This window comes from Palaemon carinicauda, chromosome 3 (assembly GCF_036898095.1).
Source record: "Palaemon carinicauda isolate YSFRI2023 chromosome 3, ASM3689809v2, whole genome shotgun sequence".
NCBI lineage: Eukaryota > Metazoa > Arthropoda > Malacostraca > Decapoda > Palaemonidae > Palaemon > Palaemon carinicauda.
Window position 1 is genome coordinate 25,469,372 of NC_090727.1, and position 22,255 is coordinate 25,491,626.

Below are 22,255 nucleotides of genomic sequence, written 5' to 3' on the forward strand. Positions count from 1 at the left end.
TGGAGGAGATTTGGGTGGCGGAAGAAGAGTCCCTGGAGCCTTCCTCCTTCAAGGCAACCCTTGAAGGAGAAAGGTCTCTTTTGGACGTCTTCTTACGTCGGCGGGCAAACCTCTCCCACTGGGAGTTAGACCACTCCCTGACACTCACTGCACGTTACTTCCTTGTCACACAGTTGGCCTCGACACTGCGGGCAAAGGGAGTGGGGATCAGTTTCGACCGCCGACATGAAGGTATCGCAGGGGCGGCCGGTGATTCCAAGGCACTTGCGCATGATTAAAATAAAAGGGCGAGGCCAACTTCCAAGCACACAGCTGAGGAAAAGCAAAAGAAAAGATTAAGGCTGTCAATAGCGAGGACGATAGACAGACACGTCTGCACATCGTCCGAGCCAAAAGTGAAGTGAGACAACTCACTGGTGTGTGGGGGGGAGGGATACCAAGCTACTCCTTCCCCTACCCCCTTGCTAACTAGCGCGGGGGCAGTTAACCCTCGTTAAAATTTTATTGGCTCGTCAATTTCAGCTACGCCGGAAACCCTCCAATGTAAATAGTGTGGTTTGTATTTCGGTTACGGAACAATTTTAGTAGGGGTTATTACTTTCAGCGTAGCCAAAATGACGAGCAATTAGAATTTTAACGAGGGTTTACTACCCCACCGCTAGTTAGCGGGGGGTAGGGAGGGTAGCTTGCTACCCCGCCCAACCTCAAACACACCTGTGCTTGAGCTTACTTTGATTGGAGGTAGGACTTCAAGGGGGGTAGAGCTGGCGGGCAAGTTTGATTAAATAGCTAAAGTTTGTATAGTTAGGAAAAATGACAAACTTATAACAGAGTTTGCATTTTTCCTAAGATACAAACCCGAATTCTTTACTATAGTAAATATTCTAGCGCGAGCTGGAAAATACGGCAGAAAACCTTAACGACCGGGCCGGTAGTTACCCCCCTGTTGGGGGTGGGGGACTGCCGGCCGGTACCTACTGAGTACCTTCAATCGAATTCTGGCTAGGACCATATTAGGGGGTGGTGACGGAGGGAAGATTTGAGTAAAGAATTCGGGTTTGTATGTTAGGAAAAATACAAACTCTGTTATAAGTTTGTCATTTGTTCCTACACTAAATACAAACCCTCTTTCTTTACTATAGGAGACTTAGTCTTGAGGTCAGGGTGGACGAAGGGTTCTCTATACCTAGAGAAGATAGTCCTCAGACTAGACTCTATTAATGAACAATCTCCCATTAACTTTCTTTGTAGATCCCAAAATCCAGCATGACTGAAGGTTTGTAAATACGTAGAAACCAAAGTTTCAGCATGAAGAGGGTCGGGAGTAATACCAGGAGCCTTTCATACAAAGGGTTCCCCTGACCTTGAAAGGGGAACCCTCGTGCCTACGAGTATAACTTATACCCTGTGATAGGAGTCAGATGAGTTTCATACCTTATTTCCATTGATGAGTCCAGCCGAAACTGATCACTGACTAGGCTACCCAGATGGGAGGAAGAAGAAAGAGCAGAAGATAGATGGATGTTCTTCTAAAACCTAGTGTAACTGAGAAATTCTTCTTAAACGCCAGCGAGGCAGCTACTCCCCTAACTTGATGGGCTTTGGGTTGAGCTGCCTTAGGGTCTCCGTGAATGGCTCTCGCAATAACTTTCTTGAGCCAGAAAAAGATGGTGTTGCGAGAGATTCTCTTCTTAACCTTGTTGGTACTGAGGAAGAGATGACGGAGGCGTGGTCTGAAAGGTCTGGTGCGCTTCAGGTATTTCCTTAGCGCCCTGACCGGGCACAGTAGCAATTGGTCAGTATCCCATGTTGCCCTATTGAGGCTGGAAGATTGAAATTCTCTAAACCTCTCATCGGCAGAGGAAGGATTCTGGGTTTTGGCCACAAAACTTGGCACGAAGTTGAGAGAGACTTCCCCCCATCCTCTAGTATGGGTGACTTCGTAGGATAGACCGTGAAGTTCACTAACCCTTTTTGCCGAGGCCAAAGCTACTAGGAAGACGGTCTTAAGGGTGAGGAAGAAATCAGATGCCTTATTTAAGGGCTCATATGGAGGCCCCTTTAAGGAGCGTAAGACCAGGGACACGTCCCAAGGTGGTGGTCTAATCTCCACTGGGGGGCAAGATCTCTCAAAACCTCGAATCAACAAGGTGATATCTTCTGAGGTGGAAAGGTCAACTCCTCTCAGTCTGCAGATGAGGCTTAAGGCTGAACGATAGCCCTTAATTGCCGAGACTGAAAGGAGTTTCTCCTCCCTGAGGTAAACTATGAAGTCTGCCACTAAAGGAAGAGAGGGATCGAGTGGAGACACGCCTCGCCTTCTACACCAAGCTGCAAACACTATCCATTTTGCTTGGTAGAGGTTTGTGGAAGATTGGCGCAGGTGCCTGGACATGTGTTCAGCCACCTTTCCTGAAAAGCCTCTGCTTCTAAGGAGAGACTGGACAGCCTCCAGGCGTGAAGTTTCAGGAAGTGGATTCTCCCGTGGGGGATACCACTGTGTGGCTGCGTCAACAGACGGGGTTCTGGAGGCAGGAATCTTGGCACTTGAACCAGCAGGGAAAGGAGATCTGCGTACCACTCTCTGCTTGGCCAAGCCGGAGCTATTAGAGTTAGCTTGCAGTCCTGAGAGATCCTGATTTTGTTGATCACCTTTCTGAGCAGGCAAAAGGGAGGGAAGGCATAAGCGTCCAGGTTGTCCCAGGAGTGTTGGAGAGCGTCCTGGATTGCTGCCTGATGGTCTGGAACTGGGGACCCGTAGCGGGGAAGTCTCGCATTCAGAGAGGTGGCGAACAGATCTATTGTGGGTAAACCCTACAAAGCTATTACTGTCTTCGCTACTCGAGGATCCAAAGACCATTCTCCACTCAGCACTTGGTGATGCCTGCTCTGCTGATCCGACACGATGTTTCTCTGGCCCGGAATAAACCTGGCTGAAAGAGAAATGTTGTGGCTTTCTGCCCACTGGCATATCTGGACTGCTAACAGACAGAGGTCTCTTGCCAGAGTACCCCCGTGTTTGTTGATGTACGAGACGGCTGTGGAGTTGTCGCTCATCAGAACCACCTCTCGTCCATGTAGATCTTCTACAAAGAATTTTAGACCTTTCCAGGCAGCTAATAATTCTAGGTGGTTTATATGGAGAGACTTCTCTATTGGAGACCAAACTCCTGATGCTAATTTGGGGCCTAGGTGGGAACCCCATCCCCGTAACGACGCGTCCGAAAAGTTTTAACTTCGGACTTGGGTTTTGGAGGGGAATGCCCTTTTGGGTGTTCTCTTTGGTTGACCACCAATGAAAATCTTGTAGCACCAGACTTGGGACCTCCACTGCCAAGAATGGGGAATCTGACTTTTGAGACCAATGGGTCTTCAGATGCCATTGGAGACATCTGATTCTCGATTTCCCGCCTGGAACTAGTTTCTCCAGAGAGGCAAGATGGCCCAGAAGACACTGCCACGACTTGGCTGAAGGTGGTAGTGGAGACAAGAGATGGGTGATGGACTGATCCAGTCTCCAAAGCCTGTCTTCCGACGGAAACACTCTCCCTGCCTGGGTGTTGATGGACATACCCAGATAGTTCAAGACTTGGGTAGGAGTTAAGCAAGACTTCTCTGCGTTTACAAGGATCCCCAGATCCTTGCCAAGACTCGGAAGTCTTCTCAGATGATCCATAGCTAGCTCCTTGGATGAGGCCAGGAGTAGCCAATCGTCCAGATATCTTAGCAGTCGAATTCCATGTTTGTGCGCCCACGAAGATACGAGTTCGAAGATCTTCGTAAAGACCTGTGGGGCGGTCGAGAGGCCGAAGCACAGGACTTTGAACTCGAAGATTCGACCCTGAGCCAGAAAGCGAAGGAATTTCCGAGATGTGCGATGGATTGGCACTTGGAAATAAGCATCTCTCAAGTCTACAGATGCCATGAAATCTCCTGGGCGTACTGCTTGGGTGACGGAAGCCGCTCTCTCCATTTGGATTGGAGTCTGCTTCACAAACTGGTTCAGAGTCGAAAGATCTATTATTGGTCTCCAACCTCCCGAGGCTTTCTCTACCAGAAAGAGGAGACTGAAAAACCCCGGGGAAGAGTCGGAGACCTCTTGAATGGCATCTTTTAGAAGCATGCTCTGTATCTCCCGAGCTAGGGCTTGCTGTTTCCCAGGATCCCGAGGGACCTGGAAGGACGGGATCGGGGGAGGAATTAGAGGAGGAGGAGATTCTATGAAGGGAATGCGGTATCCCAAACGAAGCACCCTTATTGTCCATTGTATGGCCCCCATAGCTTTCCAACTCCTCCAACTCCCCTGCAGGCAACCCCCTACACATTGCGAGGGGGGCGTCGAGACCCTATTTCTGTCTAGGGTTCCTCCCTCTGACTTTAGCCTTAGGAGGAGCCGACTTTCCTCTGCCCATAGGTTTGGGTGTAAAAGAGGGGCGGCTGGGGTTCTTGGCTGGCAGTGGAGTTGCGGTTGTTGCCTTGGGTTGTGGAGTTGGCTGCTGTTGCATTGGACGAAAGGAAGCAGCCTTTTGCATTGCAGTGTCCTGCTTCTCCTTCCTCCAAGTCTCTAAGGTGGAGGCGACTGCTTGTCTAGAGAGGAGGAGAGGTTGTAGGAGATCAGAGTTCCTCAAATCAGATTTCTCAGATTTTCCGATGCTCCTATGCAGTCTGGAGACTACCGATTCCCTCTTGAGAATCCAGTTGCCCCACATCGTTGCAGCCGTAGCAGTTAGAAAGTCCATTGTCTTGGCCCCAGCAGCTAGGACTTCCTGCAGAGACTGCATGGAATTTTGGTTTGAAAGGTCCTCATGACTTGCAAGGTAGCCCACTGTGCCAGACCATGTGTCAAACCAGGATAGTGCCTCTAGAAGAGACATTGACGCTGCTTCCATTGTCGAGGCTTCTGCTGCGGGGTAAAGGAGACTGGAAGGGAAGAGTGTCTCTCTGCAGAGCAGCCAGGTGTAAGCCTTGCTGTGAGGGATCAAGTGTCAGGGGAGAAGGATTAGCGTCTCTGACCTTGTAAAATCGCCTTTGCCTCGAAAAAGGAAACTGCAGCATCTTATGGGATCCTTGAGACTTCAAGGAATTAGTTTCCCCTAAGACCGCATGCAAGACCTCGCTCAGACGACCTACAGTGTGAATAGACCAGGGAAGTTCGATTCTGGTCTTAGGGTTAGGTGGAGGACGACATAGTCTATCTAAAGCTGGAGCGTCGGTATGACGAGGTGACAGGTGTAAAACTCCGAGACCTGAGATATTACACATCGTTCTTAGAGCCCTCAGATAGGCGAACTAAGTCTTTTGATGGTAGTTCCTCCGAGGAATCCTCAGGTCGCGCTAATTCCTCGTGAGGGAGAGCGGTAGAAGCCGGAATGTCTGAAGGTAACGGCGAGGTAATATACTCCATTGCCGACAATCCAGAGGAAGGCTGAGCGCTGGTTAATGGCACCGCGCGCGTAAGATCCTGCCTGGAAGTTGAAGGTTTAGGTGAAGGCAACCGAATTAACGGTAGTCTCAATAAGGGAATGCGTTGATCGGCAGCCTGGCCTTTCACCTCTGTTCTCAGCCGAAGAGGAGAAGGGCTGAACCCCTGCATCTTCTTCCGAAGTTCTCGCGAAGCCCATATTTCGCAATTCATTAGAACGTACGGGAATGGGTGCTGTTCTGTCTGAAACGCGAGGGCGTGGAGAATAACCTCGCGCGGATATGTCCGGAGACCTGCGCGCTCGGAAGTTTGACGTACGGGAGCGCTCTCTCTCTCATGATACTAAGCGACGGCGAGAAGTGTTCCCTCTCGCCTTCCCAGCGCGAGCTGAGCTCCTCGCGAAGAAATGTGAAGGAGAGGAATCGTGCTCAGAGTGTTCTCTTCCCTTGGTTGCGCTCTGGGGACGATCAGATTTACCCTCACCCCAACGGGAGCGCTTATTGCGCTTGAGAGAACTCTCTCGTGAAGAAGAGCGCGAACGTCTCGTAGAGCTCTTTTTATAGCGCCTAGATGATTCCCCGCGAGAGGAAGTCGATTGCGAAGCCGAACAATAGCGCGAGGAAGTATTCCTCCTATGTTTATGACGAGAGCGCTTATCGTGTATCGGCAAGACATTTCGTGAAGAGATAGAAGGTGAGGAAGAACGAGAACAATGACGTCTCTTCCTATGTCGCCTCTCTCTCCAACGAGAACGTCTTGGCGAAGGAGAGCGAGCACTCCTTTTCCTCTTCTCTCTCTCTCTCTCTCCTATTCTCTAAGGAGGACGAATACGAGGAGGAGGAGGAGGAGGAGGAGGAGGAATCACGATGATCACGCTTGCGACGTTGTTTCGTCGTAATGCAAGCGAGGAGCAAAGTAGGCTCCGCAGGAGCTGACGTTATTACCTCCGCTGACACTTCAGCGGGCGCCGATTGAGCTGACGGGGTATCGGCGAGGTCCGGAACTCCCGAGGGTTCCAAAACAGAAGGACCCGAGGTAAAACTGTGCCTGCGAGGAACTGGTTCCACACCTCCACCGAAGGAGAACCAGGAAGTCCAAGGGCAGGCCATACCCCTCGCATGTTATCTTGATTCGTCTGCCCCGGGGGAATGGGTGTTAAGTCAATGGTGCCGCTCTTCCTTGACTTCCCCCTGGAGGAAGGAGGCAAGGAAGAGTCTGAAGGACGAGATCGAGGGGCAGAAGAAGAGGCCCGAGACTCCTTACTTTTCGACGGCGAACCTGGAGATAACGAATCCTTCTTGGATTTCTTCCTCCTCCTCTTCATGAACTTATCCCACTGCGTAGGCAACCATTCCTTATATACTTGGCAGGGGGAGTCTTCAGTACACCTATGACCTCTGCATGAAGGGCATAGGGAATGGGGATCCTCCTCCGGTGGCGGCATAAAAGTGCCACAAGATTTCGGAGGAATCCCGGGACACTTTCTCAAATTAGAGGACATCACATCTAATTAAAGAGAAAAATGAAAAAGTTAATGGAAAAAAAAAACTTAATGAAAGTCTAATCTGCCAGTCAAACAAAAGCGGGAGCAGCGGTGTTACCACTGCGACGGCTAGAATTCGATTGAAGGTACTCAGTAGCTACCGGACCGCAGTCCCCCATCCCCAACAGAGGGATAACTACCAGCCCGGTTGTTAACGACCTTGTTAAGGTTTTCTGCCTTATTTTCCAGCTCTCGCTAGAATATCTCCTATAGTGAAGAATGAGGGCTTGTATTTAGTGTAGGAACAAATACAAAATATCTAAGAATTTGTCATTTGTTCCGTAACTGACATACAAACCACGCTATTTAATAGGATTAGGTGACTCACCCTTTAGGAAGGGTGATAAGTCCCGGCCAGTACTGGCTTTTGGCTTTGCCCAGGGACTCATTTTTTGAGTGTGTCAGCACTCAACAATAAGGAGTCCCTGCACCTCGCTAGAACCTTGCTACGTAAGGACTGCGGCCTACGCAAGCTGTGTGTGAAGGTATAATAAAGTGTGACTCGTCCTAGGAAGTTGACCTCTAGTCCTTTAGATGGAAACTTTAGGCTAGGACTCTCCCAATACCACCTCGTCAGGGTATGGGGACGTGACAGTATTAGCTTAATCCTAGGAACACAAGGAAACATGGTTTGCCTGCAGTGGTTTGAGGTCAGCTGTGCAGAGAACCCAGGATGCTGCTTTCCCCAAGAGAGGAGAAGATGAAGAAAAGAATAAGGGCCAGACAAACCTTTTCTTTCATACAGACTAAGACCGGGTAACAATGCCCTCAACCTTCTGCTACTTGTCCACAAAGGAGCCTGAGGTTCTAAACCAGTTGTTGTGCAGCCACCACAGGCCCGATAGAGAATGTATCGAGCCTCCTGTGGGTCACGTCTTGCAGGTAGTGGGCTGTGAAGGTCGTCTGACGCATTCACACCCCAGCCTGTAGAACCTGCGTCACTGAGAAATTCTTCTTGAAGGCCAGGGACGTAGCTACGCTCCTGACATCATGTGCTCTAGGGTGTGACGGAGGAGGGTCTGGATTCAGGGAGAGATGGATCACCCTTTGAATCCATGCTGAGATGGTGTTCTTGGTGACCTTCCTCTTAGTCCTCCCACTGCTAACAAACAATGCCTGCACCTGAAGACGGACTGCAGCTGTTCTTTTGAGATATAACCTCAGACTCCTTACTGGACACAGTAGGAGATGGTCTGGGTCATCTGTTACAGAACGAAGACTTAAAATCTGGAAGGAGTCGAACCGAGGGTCCGGCACCCCCGGATTCTGAGTCTTAGCAATAAACTCAGGGACGAATTTGAACGTTAACTCCCCCCATCCCCTTGAATGGGCGATGTCATATGAGAGACCATGAAGTTCACTGACTTGCTTGGCTGAAGCCAAATCTAGTAGGAAAACAGTCTTCCAAGTTAGGTGGCGATCTAAAGCCTGGCGTAATGGTTCATAGGGAGGTCTCTTAAGGGACCTGAGAACTCGAACCACATTCCATGGAGGAGGTCTCACTTCCGACTGAGGGCAGGTAAGTTCATAACTTCGTATGAGTAGGGAAAGTTCCAGCGAGGTCGAAATGTCCATTCCTTTGAGCCTGAAGGCTAGACTTAAGGCTGAGCGATAGCCTTTCACCGCCGAGACTGAAAGGCGCATTTCTTCCCGCAAATACACGAGGAACTCCGCTATTGCTGGAATAGTGGCATCGAGTGGAGAGATACCCCTTCCACGACACCAACCACAGAAGACTTTCCACTTTGCCTGGTAGACAGATGCGGATGATTTTCGCAGATGTCCAGACATCCTAATTGCAACTTGCTGCGAAAATCCTCTCTCAGCGAGGAGATGCTGAATAGCCTCCAGGCGTGAAGTCGTAGCGAAGCTACGGCTTTGTGGAAGATGTTGGCATGTGGTTGTCTGAGTAGATCGTGTCGCGGAGGGAGTTTTCTCGGAAGTTCCGTTAGGAGTTGAAGAAAGTCCGGAAACCATTCCTCGGAAGTTCTGTTAGGAGTTGCAGAAAGTCCGGAAACCATTCCGCGTGATGCCATAGCGGAGCTATGAGGGTTATTGAAAGATTGACCAATATTCTGGTCTTGTTGAGCACCCTCCTTATCAGACAGAACGGGGGAAAGGCGTACATGTCGATGTTGTCCCACTGTTGTTGGAAGGCATCTTGCCAGAGTGCCTTGGGATCCGGGCCTGGGGAGCAGTATAGTGGAAGCTTGAAGTTAAACGCTGTCGCGAACAGATCCACAGTCGGGGAACCCCACAAAGTCAGGACTTTGTTGGCTACTAGACGATCCAAAGACCACTCGGTACTCACTATCTGAGACGCTCTGCTCAGATTGTCGGCGAGCACATTCCTCTTGTCTGGAATGAAAAGTGCCGATAGTGGGATCGGGTGGACTTCGGTCCATCTCAGTATCTCTACTGCAAGATGGGATAGCTGCCTCGAAAAGGTACCTTCTTGCTTGTTGATGTAAGCCACTACTGTGGTGTTGTCACTCATCACCACCACAGAGTGACCCGCCAGGTATTGTTGGAACTGCTTTAGGGCCAAGAAAACGGCCTTCATCTCTAAAAGATTTATATGGAGACACTTTTCTGATTCTGACCACATGCCTGAGGTCCTGTGGTGTAGAACGTGGGCCCCCCACCCTTTCTTTGTGGCGTCCGAAAACTGCATCAAATCCGGGGGGAGGACGAGAAGATCCACTCCTCTTCGTAGGTTCTCGTCTGTCACCCACCACTAGAGGTCCGTCCGTTCCGCAGGTCCCATAGGGATCATGACGTCTGGGGAATCACAACCTTGATTCCACCGGGACTTGAGTCGCCACTGGAGAGATCTCATTCTGAGGCGACTGTTGGGAACTAGACGAGCCAAAGATGACAGGTGACCGAGGAGACGTAACCACGATTGGGCTGGAAGTTCTTCTCGTCTGAGAAAAGGGCTTGCGACTTTCCTCAGCCTTGCTATCCTATCGTCTGATGGGAAGGCTTTGTGGAGATTGGTGTCTATAATCATGCCTAGGTATACCAGTCTTTCAGTGGGAAGCAGAGAGGACTTCTCGAGATTTACCATGATCCCCAGATCTTGGCAAAGTCCCAGAAGTTTGTCTCGGTGGCGAAGAAGGGCTGACTCCGAGTCTGCTAGGATCAGCCAGTCGACCAGATAACGGAGGAGACGTATGCCGATCCTGTGTGCCCACGACGATATTAGGATGAACAATCTGGTAAAAACCTGTGGTGCTGTGGAGAGACCGAAACACAGCACCCTGAACTGGTAAACCTTGTTGTCTAGGCTGAATCTTAAGTACTTCCTTGAAGACGGATAGATTGGGATCTGGAAGTACGCGTCCTTCAGATCCAGTGTACACATGAAGTCTTGAGGTCTCACTGCAAGTCTGACCGTGTCTGCGGTCTCCGTGCTGAACGGAGTTTGGTTGACAAACTTGTTCAGAAGCGAGAGGTCGATGACTGGTCTCCAGCCTTCAGACGCCTTCTTTACAAGAAAGAATTGACTGAAGAAGCCTGGGGACCCGTCGAGGACCTCCTGGAGAGCGCCCTTCTTCAACATGGTCTGGACTTCTGCCCGAAGGGCCTGCCCCCTTGCTGATCCCATGGCAGGGGAGCTCAACGACACTGGATTCGTCGTCAGGGGAGGTAGAGATGATGTGAACGGGACGCGATATCCCTGACTGATTACGGAAATCGTCCAGGAATCGGCCCCGAGTTGCTGCCACCTGTCTGCGCAACTTTGAAGGCATCCCCCCACTGGTGGACATGCAGGGGGACTGCCAATCCTAGCGTTAGTGGCCTCGGCTGCTCCCTCTAGGATTCTTCCCTCCCCTGTAGGGCTTCTTGCCTTTCCTGTCCTTGACAGGAAAGAGCTTAGACACTAATGTCTTCGTAGGACAGGACTGCTGGGGTGCTGGAGGCTTATAGGGCTTGGATGTCAAAACCCTATGTAGGAGGGAGTCTTGGTGGGACTTCCTCCACCTCTAAGCAGCATGCTCCACGTCCTTAGGCTCAAACACGTTCGTTCCCATCACGGAAGAATGTCTGAGCCTGCTTATCTCGGTGCTAGAGACCTTCTGGTGGAACTCCTCAGACACCGCATCCCGACGTTTCAGGATAGTGTTTGTCCACAAGTTCGAGTCTTGGTGGGCCAGAAACTCGATAGTGCGACTGCCTGAGAGTAAAAAGGTCTCCATAGCTTTCCTGGTACGCTCTTTGGATAAATCTTCCGAACGTATCAGGATACCTAAGGTCCCTAACTAGATATCCAGCTATGAAGTGGCCTGCATGGCACACTTCGCAACCTTCTCCAGATTAAGGATCTCAGTTGCCGAGAATGAGACCTGCCGGTTGGAGAACTTCTCAAGAGGGACTCCCCTAGTAAGCTCTTCCAAAGAATGGTGAAGGGGAAGAGCTAAACAAGGCTCCTCTAAGATCTCAAAGTACCTCCTCTGATGTACCCGAGGAGGTGGGAGAAGAAGCTTGTTGCCGGCACTGGATCAGCTAGAGGAGGCTAGCTCAGAGAGCTGGACTGCGATCTTGTCCCTGGAACTCTTAACCCCCTGAGACCAGGGAAAGGCTGCACTGGCCTTAAGAGGGTTTTTGAGTCCCAAATACTCGGTCCAAGACCGTGTCTTTGCCCTCTCGAGGGGGAATCTCTGGGTCAGCAAACCCATTGAGAGTCCTCATAAGGGTCAGAACCTGCCAAAAAGCATGTTCTGGCTACTGCAGCTCTCCTCCGGAAGGACTAGCAGCGAAGTCTCCTCTCCCCAAAGGCTCTTCTTGGGGATACTCGTGGACGTTCTCCGAGTGACTGGCTGGCTCCATTCTAGGTCTTGACGAGGACTTCAGTACAGTCTTGGAGTCCTTCGACTCCCTCCTGGGAGGGATGCAGGACTCCAACAACGAAGGAGGTAGGGTCTTCTCTGCCCCTACCCGAGAAGACTTTCCAGCACAAGGTGGGGTTTCCCTCATTGGTGCGATGGGGGAACGTCCCACCTCACGTGACTCCCCTGAGGATGGGTAATCCTCGTCCGAAGGGGAGGGAGAAAAAGTCTGAGGGGGAGGGGGCCTGCCTCGAAGGCTTACGAGGAGACAACTTAGTCCTCGGAGAAGTCACTGTGTCTGAAACTCCTCTTTTTCTCTTCAGGGGAGTAGACACAGCCAAGGATTTGTGGCCCAAATCAGAGAGAACAGGCTCGACAGCCTGCGTGACCGCTCTGATAAGTGCCCCAAACCAAAGCTGCTGGCTGATGGCTGCGCTATCAGACACTCCCTCTGGAGGGACAGGGATCGACCGATCCATGGGAGGAGTTTCCATAGGGGGGGTTCGCCCGTAAAGAAAAAGAAGATAAAGAAGAAATGTCCCTGGACCTTTCTGGAACCTTCCCCCCTACCGGCGAGCGCGCTGTTCTGAGCTTGTGGGGGGGGGATGGGGGGATGGGGGATGGGGGGATGGGGGATGGGGGAATGCGGCGATGGCGACCTTGCCGCGCGTTGTCCTGCAGTCTTGCGCGTGTCAGGATATTGGCGATCGCGCGGGAGACTGCTGATGCGCGCGCGTTAGGGTGATTGTGAGGGCACGCGGGCAAGCGATGGCGCGTAGGAGTGCGCAGGAAGCTGTTAGCGAGCTCGCGCGTGCGAGGGTGAATGTTCGCACGCGCGTGGGCGCGCAGGATCAGGATGAGCCCGTGTGGGAGAGAGATCGTGCATCCCAGAAGATATCGTCGGGCGCGTGCGCGCAGGGGAGATATCCCTCTCGTGCAGGCACGCTGCTGGAACCTGCGGTCGTTGGAGCGTCTCCGGTGGGCACACATCAGGCTGGTGATGCGTTGCTGCTGTGGGAGATAGGCGTGGGCGCGCATCCTCGTGGGCGCATGTAGGTGACTGCGCGAGCATTCGCTGGCGAGGGATGGCGCGCAGGTGAAAACCGACGGTGCGTTGGCGAGTAGGGGAAGTCCCAGCCTTCCCTTCCGCACCCAGATCCAAAGATCGTTGGCGCGGAGAGCGCTAGCACGCAGAAGAGCACTGGCGCGTTGGTAAATGCTGGCGCGCAGTGGTGCGCTGGTGCGCTTTATCAGGAATCTCAGCAGCAGGTGAGCGGTGGCGCGCTAACTCAGGGACGGCAGCAGCAGGTGAGCGCTGATGCGCTATCTCCGAAACCTCAGTGAGGTCAGGAGAACGTTGGCGCGCATGCTTGGCATGGCGCGTAAGGGACGTATGCGCTAATTTGCGCGTACGCCCTTGTTGCCCCGAAGGGACCGGTGGCGTTTATTGAAAACAGGTTTGGTTGGCGCATAAAGCGCATCAGCAGCCAGGAACGGCGACGGCAGGTCCGACGGGTGGAAGGTCGGCGTGCCCTTTGTAAGGACGACCTTCCACAGAAGGGGATCGCGAACGATCCGCAGAGAGGTCCAGGGTAGTAGCAGGAACAGTTGGAGATCGATGATGAGGCTCCTCTGCGGTGGACTGCAACGGTGATGGTGAACCGAAGGGAAGGCCTCTCCGACGAAGAGGAAGGCGAGCCTTACGACGAATACGTCCTCTGGGGGCCGTTAGGTAAGCAAGCTGACCTTCAGCAGTCCTCCGAAGAGGAGTCTCTGTGAGTGAACTCCCCCGAGGGGGAGAATCACCGGCAGGAGAGACTGTTGGACTTAGTTTCTCCCTCGTAGGTTGTGCAGGACCGGGAGAAACTAAGCCTTCAGCTACTGCGGGTTGAGAGGTTGCAGAGGTATTAGGAGATACCGCATTGGATACCTCTGACACCACAACGTCGACAATAGACAAGAGGATCAACCTCTGCCAAAGTTGGTGATTGCTTGACAGCAGCACCCAACCGGATGATGTCAATCAATGCTTCCTTGGAGGGCAAACCCCCGAGCCCCAAGGAAGACCAAAGCTGAAATAAATCAGTTACATTAACAGCAGAAGAGGTGGAGCTGCCTCACTAGGGGAGGCAACGCCATCTCTCGAACCCCGAGGTCGGGAAACAGAACTACAGTCTACGCTACCACTCGACCGTCTCTCGAAAGAAACTGATCGAGTAGGAGCTTCGGAGGAGGTTTGGGCAGCGGAAGAAGAGTCCCTGGGATTTTCTCCTTTCAAAGAAATCTTCGAAGGAGAAATATCCCGCCTGGACTTCTTCTGTCGCCGAGAAAACCTCTCCCACTGGGAGGTAGACCTCTCCCTGCACTCATCACACTTATTACTACTATCACACCGTTGGCCCCTACAGTAAGGACAAAGGGTGTGAGGGACCGTCTCGACCGCCGACATAAATGTAGCACAAGGGCGGTCGGGTAATCCAGGACATTTGCGCATTTTCGCAGAGGCCAACTTTGCACACAAACCTGTAGGAGAGAAAGCAAAAAGACATTAATGGGTGTCAGAGAGGCGAGGGTGAGAGCGGACACGTCCGACTACCACCTGAGCCGAGAGCAATGTGAGCTCAAGCACAGGTGTGTGTGAGGGGGGGGCGGTTAGCAAGCTACCCTCCCTACCCCCACTAACTAGCGGTGGGGTAGTAAACCCTTGTTAAAATTCTAATGGCTCGTCATTTCAGCTACGCCGAAAGTACATGGATATTGAGACATCCGTTATGAAGCCAAATGAGAGTACAAAAACTTTCCAGACATTGAACACTGAAGCACAGCAGAGAGAGAAGTACCTGCCAAGTCGTGCTTTCCTAGGAACATACACAAAGAGCTAACAGATCAGGATATCACTAAGATTAGGACCACCATGAGTATCCCTCAAAGTCTAGTGGGAATCATCAATGTAGACGGAGACGTTCCACCTTTATCCAGATGGCCAGGGTGCTCAGACAGTTTCCTACTGTCAGTATGTTAGTAGCATTTGACATATTAGGCTAATACACAGACAGCTCAAACTTAAACACTTAGAGGGTTAGCTCCATCACTCCCTTCACGAGGCAGCGAGTGAATTTCATGCAAGCATATTTCCTACCAATACCAAGCCTATAGTGATGGGTCGGTGTGGGACTGCTCACCAGCAATCTGTGTAACAACCATAGCTGCCAAAGCAGAATCTTCCCCACCTTGATGAGCCCCAAGGGTACTCATTGTCGGATAAACTCCATTAATTCCTCCTGGCAGACAGGAATGGCTCTATAAAAGCAAGGACCTCCCTCTTATGTTATAGCAGTAATGGTAAACGTGGGTGTAATGACTCCCTTTCATCTGATCAATGACGCTGGTGCACAGTCCCTAGAGGACCCGTTCAACTAGAACCAATCAAAGGCAGTAGCTGTCATACTGGACTCCCAATCTGCTCTACTGAATTCAATGATACTGGATAATAGGAATTCAGATACTCCCTCCTGGAGAGGGAAAGTAGTTTCCTCAGGGCCAGGGTGCTGCTCCCATGCCACACCAGGAACAATTAGGGTCACTGCATAAGCTCGCCTTCACCTGGCATATGGTACTGTTGCCTGGGCCATTCATCTGAAACCTGACCAAAAGATGTAGCTGTTGTACTGAGCTCACCAACTCCTTGACCAAACCCAGAATTAACTGCCTGCTGAAAAGATGCAACTCCAAAACATATTGCAAAATGCCTTTTATAAGCCTTTTGCTATTAATTCCTCTTTTTTTCTGAGAAGTGTTTGAACAAGAGCATAGGAGTAAGAAGGTGTTGGTAGAGAAGAAAAAAATTGAGTAACCTTACTTCCTTTCCTGTTACCATGTGTAATTGATTGGTTCCTAAATAAAAAAAACAGTATGCTACAACCCTGAGTTAGCTAATACGATAACTGAAAAAGTTCTCAGTTGATCAGCATTCCCAGGTACTCTATCCTTTGGTTGTGTCCAAGATCAATTCCAAGTGAATAATCTGGAAAAGTACTCGCTCAGCTTTGAGGGATAAGGATTTGTCCTTCATCTCCACAACAACTAATTGAAAAGTTGACAGAGAGAACTCTAGAATGACCATTCTTGGACACTGACTATACGGTGAAAAAGGAAAGAAAATTTCTATCATCTAGATAACACAAGCATGTGGAACTTCTGCCATAACAGGAGCACTCTTTGATGAGCTGGTGAGACTGTGAGCAATTGAGATGGCAAGCGATCGATCGTGAGCAGGAGAGATGGTGCACAATCGATTCCAATTAGGTTAGACGGTGAGTGGCTGATGGTGAGCAATTACTGTTGCGGTGTACGATCGTGAACAGATGACATGGTGTTCTCTTAAAAGCACGCGAACACCTAGCAGCATGCCTAGTAACTCTAATAAGTACGCAAACAGGTGAGATGGTGCACCTGTAGGAGAACCAGATAGCTAACAAATGCATGACCGTAAGCATGTTTGGTAATTATTTCCTAGATGAGAGCAATAGTGAACAGCTGATGTGAAAGCAAAGTAACGCATAACCTCGCAGTCTCTTAGTCCTCAGTAAAGGATTGGGTAACAGTCTCTCTCCCTGAAACAGTAAGAGGGACTTATATGAAGCTCCTATTAATCTGTCTAAAAGCACTGATGTAATCAATCAATAAGGGGAAAAGAAGGGTGGCAGGCCTCTTTTTTTCCAACTGGCAGTGCTGTATATATGAAATCAGCTGACTACATAACTAGACCAAGCCTAGAGGTACGAACAGACAATTGTGCAGTACTGTAGTAGTTTTCCTCCATTTTGTGAGCATCATGATCTAGGCTGAATATTCGTGTTGCGCTCAGGCACACTTCTTTATCAGCTATCTCTATTCATCTGGGAAGGACTAAGAAGTGCGCGCATTGCTAGTACACTGGAGCGCCAAGGCAAGTACTTCAAATGGGTGTGTACCTGTCACCATCACCAGCTTTATAATCGTCAAACTCCTCTGTCATTATCGCTAGCTTTGCAATCATTGACCGTGCACCATAAATTGTGATCACATGTTTGGGATGTAAATAAATATCTCCACATGGGGAGAGGGTGCTAAAAGAGCTGTCCATGTATCTATGGGATTGCATGAAACTATCACTGTGTGCACTTGTGTTATTCCCTCTAGTATGTGTCACAGGCTCGTTAATTTTTAAACGTACTATTGTGAAAACAAGCTGTGTACAGATAAAATCTGACAAGGAAAGATTTTCTAATCTACTTGGGGAAGGCTGTATTCGCAAAGTGGCGCATTCATTAGTGAATGAAGTTTCATTGTTCAAACCCCCTGCAATCTCGGAGACATATTGCTCATAGGAGCATGCATTAATACATTGGACTAAAGTCTCAGACAGAGCAGAACTTGTTCCTCTTGATACTGTTTTCCATACAAACTTGCAAAAGGTTAGACAAACATGAAAGTTTGACTCATGGACAGAATATTAACCAGCTGCTTCAGATTCGATGACTTGTCATAACACGCGTAATTTCTATTCCCCTTCAAGGATTAAGTCAAAAATTGTCAATGGGAACAACATCTGAAACTTGTTTTGCTGAGGGCAGCAGATGATTCTCCTAGCCTAGAGATTTGTCCAAAAGTTAAAGAAAATTTTAAAAAGTTTGAAAAAAACCTGCAGGAATCAAAGTGACAGTTCAGTGTACTGTCATGGGGGCAGGGCTGCCCTGCCACCCCTTTGTTATAAGTTTTAACTGCCCAATTCCAGCTGTTCTTTGATCAATCTCTTAATTAAAAGGACAAAAGTTTTGTATTTGCGTAGAAACAAGTGTTACACCATTTACTAATGAAAAATAACCATAAATTCAGCAAAACCAGCTGGATAAATACATAGCTCAAGTGCATCATGGAAGCATGGGCTTTGGGAGGGGAAACCGGAATGAGAGACATTAACCACACCCACCTAACCTCGCCTAAACTCTTAGTCAATTTTTTTTAGCGAGGCAGATTTGCACCGACTCGCAGCGGTGCCCTTTTAGCTCGGAAATGTTTCCTGATCGCTGATTGGTTAAAGATTTGCACCGACTCGCAGTGGTGCCCTTTTAGCTCGGAAAAGTTTCCTGGTCGCTGATTGGTTAGAATTATCTTGTCCAACCAATCAGCGATCTGGAAACTTTTCCGAGCTAAAAGGGCACCGCTGCGAGTTGGTGCAAATCTGCCTCACTAAAAAAAAATTGACTGTAGGTGGTCACCCTCATCAATCAGTCTTTTCACTCCCTGTAACTTCCATATTTCATCACCAATTAAGCTATATCACTTAGTAAACATTATATAAGCTTATTATATATAATACATACATTAAATGACATTATAAATAGATTGTATTGCCACTAAAACACTTACTACAAATGTGGAAGCACTTTCTAAAACACATTAGCCAACATAGGTACTAAAAAATGGCTGTCACATAATTTTTGAGAGCTATAGCAGAAAACTTTAGAAAGTTTCCTTTGGTTCAAAAGTCAGTAAATATCTCGGAGACCGATTAAAAGTTCCTATTTTCTCGCTTCTTTATATTTAGAGCAAAATATGTTCAAACAGTCAAAAAGCTACCACTTTATATAAGTATTTGACCAGAAATTTAATTTCTATACAGTTCCCAAGTGTTATGTTGTGAATCTTTGTCAAGTTGTGCATTTGGCAAAGTATTGACGAGATAAGCTGTATAACTTTATATAACTTGGGCTTATAGCATCGTGCTTTTCCAACTAAGGTTGTAGCTTACCTAGTAATAATAACAATATACCTCCATAATTTGATTCTACCTACAGCATTGTATGTCACATTGGGTGAAAGGGAGGGGGGGGGGTCCTTTGTCTGACTAGGCAAGAATCCTACATCTCATGTTAGGTTAATACATATTCCGGAGCCTTTGTAGTTTACAGGGACATTCCGAAAAAAATGGACAACAACTAACCCAAACTTCCCCCCTAACCTGACCTACAAGCCGTGTCCTCACCTTCCTAATGACCTAACAGGAGGGGCTAACACCCCCCTGCGACCCCCCAACCACTGTCGCTATCATACAAACCCCACAAACCCAACCTAACTTAACCTAATAGTTCCCAGGTCACAACCCTTAGCCGGGGTCAAGCGCCCGGACCCCCTTCTTGGGCTGAACTTAGAAAATATAAAATAACTTCATAATATAGTATATTGGATCATAGTAAAGCACATCTTCCCCATAAGGAAAATAGATTGGGCTAGTAATAAGAAAGATATCGCCCTGTCCCCATAAACTACATTCACCCCAATTCTATAAGTAGACCATGATTTTGGCTGTAATTCAAATCCGGATGCACCATCTTAAACTTGATTCAATTTCCATTTTATTTAGGTCTCACTAGAAGGGAGTTCAGACTATCCTAGGCTACGGCATCCTTACTGTTTTGTGTGTACAGTATGCCTATACATAGCAGTTTTATTTTGCAATATTACATAATGAGCGATAAATTTTGATGTACTGTTGAACTTGCGACGAAATTTATGAACTATCCCCACCCGAGTCATACAATCTGAGTGTTTTCATGTCATGCCTATTCTACCTTTTTTTTTTTTTTTATCAAGTTTTACTTATAGAAAAAGTCAACCTGGGACAAATACGTGCACACAATCACCCCAGCAACCAGAATTCTTGGAAGCTATGTACTGACGAACTGGAGTAAATGCAAAGATATATTAAAATGGTTATTGCGTAACAATGTACAAATTGACGAACATGAGCAAATACCACATTGACATTTCGCATGTCAACTAATAAATGAAAAATATCACCTCACTATAAGGTGTAGCTAATTTTGATCATTCAACATGGTCCCCTAATTATCGGCAGATGTATTAAGGAATATATCTAATAATCAATTAGCCCCAAAAATAAAAACGTCCTTTTCAAATAATAATAATGTTTTCCTGTAGGCGTAAAGGATAGGCTAAACAGATATCCTGCAGTCACAATTTGGCTTTAAAATTCGAAATCAAAACGTAACTTCACACAGAAGGGAAAAACAGAAGCATTAAAACTTATATTCATTATAGAATAGACTTGTAATTGCCCAATATATTAAATTTGAATCTACGAAGTGACGCCATTGATAAAATGTGAGCCTTAGGATGTGGTAGGCCACAAACATAGTAAACTACAAACCATTTATCCCTCTCTTATTCAAAAATTAACTCTGAGGAAACTTTATTATACCTGATCTGATATTAACATAAAAACCACCAACCTTTGGATAAATACGAAACGATTAATACCACAAAATACGTCTCTGGGAATGTGTTCTGCCAAAACCAGCCAGCCCGCAAGTGTAATGAAGTCAATACTAAATTCATGCTGCCTCCCTGGCTTGCTCTAAAAATCCCCTAAATTCGTGATAAAAAAAATCCCTATTTCCACAAATATATTATCTTCTGTAGGCTTTAATATATAAATGACTCACTATACTTCACGGAAGTGAGAGTAAACTGATATCAATAACATAAAGGCTTACTCATCTTTTTTTCTTCATAGAAATCTGTACAGAATATCCCCATCAGACAACCAAAATCCCCAAATCTAGAGATAGATCCCCATATCTGGCAACTTGGCGGAACAATACATTTGGCAGCAATATTTTAAAGTCCAAGTATTGTTTTTATTATTAAATCATTATTCAATTTAATTTTTAATATCATATGAATATATATATATATATATATACATATATATATATATATATATATACACATATATATATATATATATATATACATATATATATATATATATATATTTATATATATTTATATATATTTATATATATTTATATATATATATATATATATATACATATATATATATATATATTTATATATATATATATATATATATTTATATATATATATATATATATACATATATATATATATATATATATTTATATATATATATATATATATTTATATATATATATATATATATCTTACCAGTCCATTAAAGGTTAAAAAATACTGTAAATATCACATATCTTTTTACAACAATATCTCATGGAAAATAACATATTCTCTCTCTCTCTCTCTCTCTCTCTCTCTCTCTCTCTCTCTCTCTCATCACCCGGAATTTAGACTGGACCATCATTCCTTTTGTGTTTGTGGTACTGATGGAAATTGAGTCAATATAATTTCATGTGGCTGTCTGTAAATGATAGTGCCAATGTCTGCAATGATGGAGAGAGAGAGAGAGAGAGAGAGAGAGAGAGAGAGAGAGAGAGACTTACAGCGTGAGAGTACTACGTATCATAGGGGTATAAAAAGAGGTACATTCTAATATGTGTCAAACAATTATCGAATGAAGACTAATTGATTCATAAAAGTATATCTTCCATTAACGGGTGAAATAATAATTCATTTTCGAATCTGGCTCGAGTGTAATATTAGTTGTACTTTGTAAGTTCTTGTTTGGGCCTTTGTGAGTCAGTTTCGCTGAGTCTGTGGGCCCAATTTTGTTTTAATAACCCTTACGTAGATTTGGCCTTTTTTTTTTTTTTCTTTTTTCTTTTGAAGGGCAGCCTTTTATCATTGGTTTATTCAACAGTACCTATTCCACCAAGTGAGTAGGCCTACCTGAAGTAAATAAAGGCCCTGTGATTATGAAATTTGAAAACTGGTGAAGTGGTGAGTAGAAAACGCAAATCTAATTAAGATATCTCATCTCACCAATGTTTCTTGCGTTCTCAGTTCTCTAAAAGGAAAATATCGGATTTTTAAGATGAAGTCTTGATTCTAAGAAAATATGTGTTTCGTATACCCTTCATATACAGTGTCATCTGAGGTTGTTTCTCCCAAGTACAAGGGATATAGCAGAAGGCACATGAGAGGATAGACCTTATGCTACATAAAACTGACAGCTGAAAAGGAAACCTGATCATTTATCCGCAGAACAATCTATTTGTCTCCAGTATTTTAATTGAATATAAAACATTGTCCATAAATCTCTAACAGGAAATAATATGTACATTTTGATTTTGAAGAATCAGGAAGATTTATATAACTAAACCCTACAGAATTATATTCCCCCGTTTCCTATCTTAGGACTAGGAGGTTTAAGGGTCTTACTTGGTTTTATTAGGATGCAAAAAAACTATGTTCAGTTTACTCTATTCATTGAAAAACAAAATTAATCTTATAATACAAACGTCAACTGAGGTAAAAAAAAAAAAATCTTTACCTCTCCAAGAATAATATTATTATCTGTCTCAAAATCTAATTACTTGCAGGTTGTTGGTCCCACCTTTGTTAACACAAAGGATTAAACAATCTGTAGCCAAATATTTATTATAAAAAATATCATTAACTAACTATGAACTAAGCAGCCAGAACAAACACACATAGAGCACTTGTCAGAGACTAAAA

At 46.8% G+C, this 22,255-nt stretch overlaps 2 long non-coding RNA genes across 4 annotated transcripts in view; one reads left to right on the forward strand and one right to left on the reverse strand.

Annotated features, from left to right (window-relative positions):
* LOC137638227 (uncharacterized) overlaps positions 1 to 22,255 on the forward strand; it is a 433,485-nt gene that overhangs the window by 255,008 nt on the left and 156,222 nt on the right. The gene's annotated exons all lie outside the window — the stretch shown is intronic.
* Positions 1 to 22,255, reverse strand: part of LOC137638228 (uncharacterized) — an 89,954-nt gene that overhangs the window by 13,850 nt on the left and 53,849 nt on the right. Inside the window, exon 1 of one of the 2 annotated variants that reach the window (XR_011043927.1) lies at positions 20,092 to 20,169. The exons of the other annotated variant lie outside the window; for it this stretch is intronic. This is a non-coding gene — a long non-coding RNA (uncharacterized lncRNA). Of the gene's footprint in view, positions 1 to 20,091; positions 20,170 to 22,255 lie in introns of those variants that run through there. 2 annotated transcript variants of the gene reach the window in all.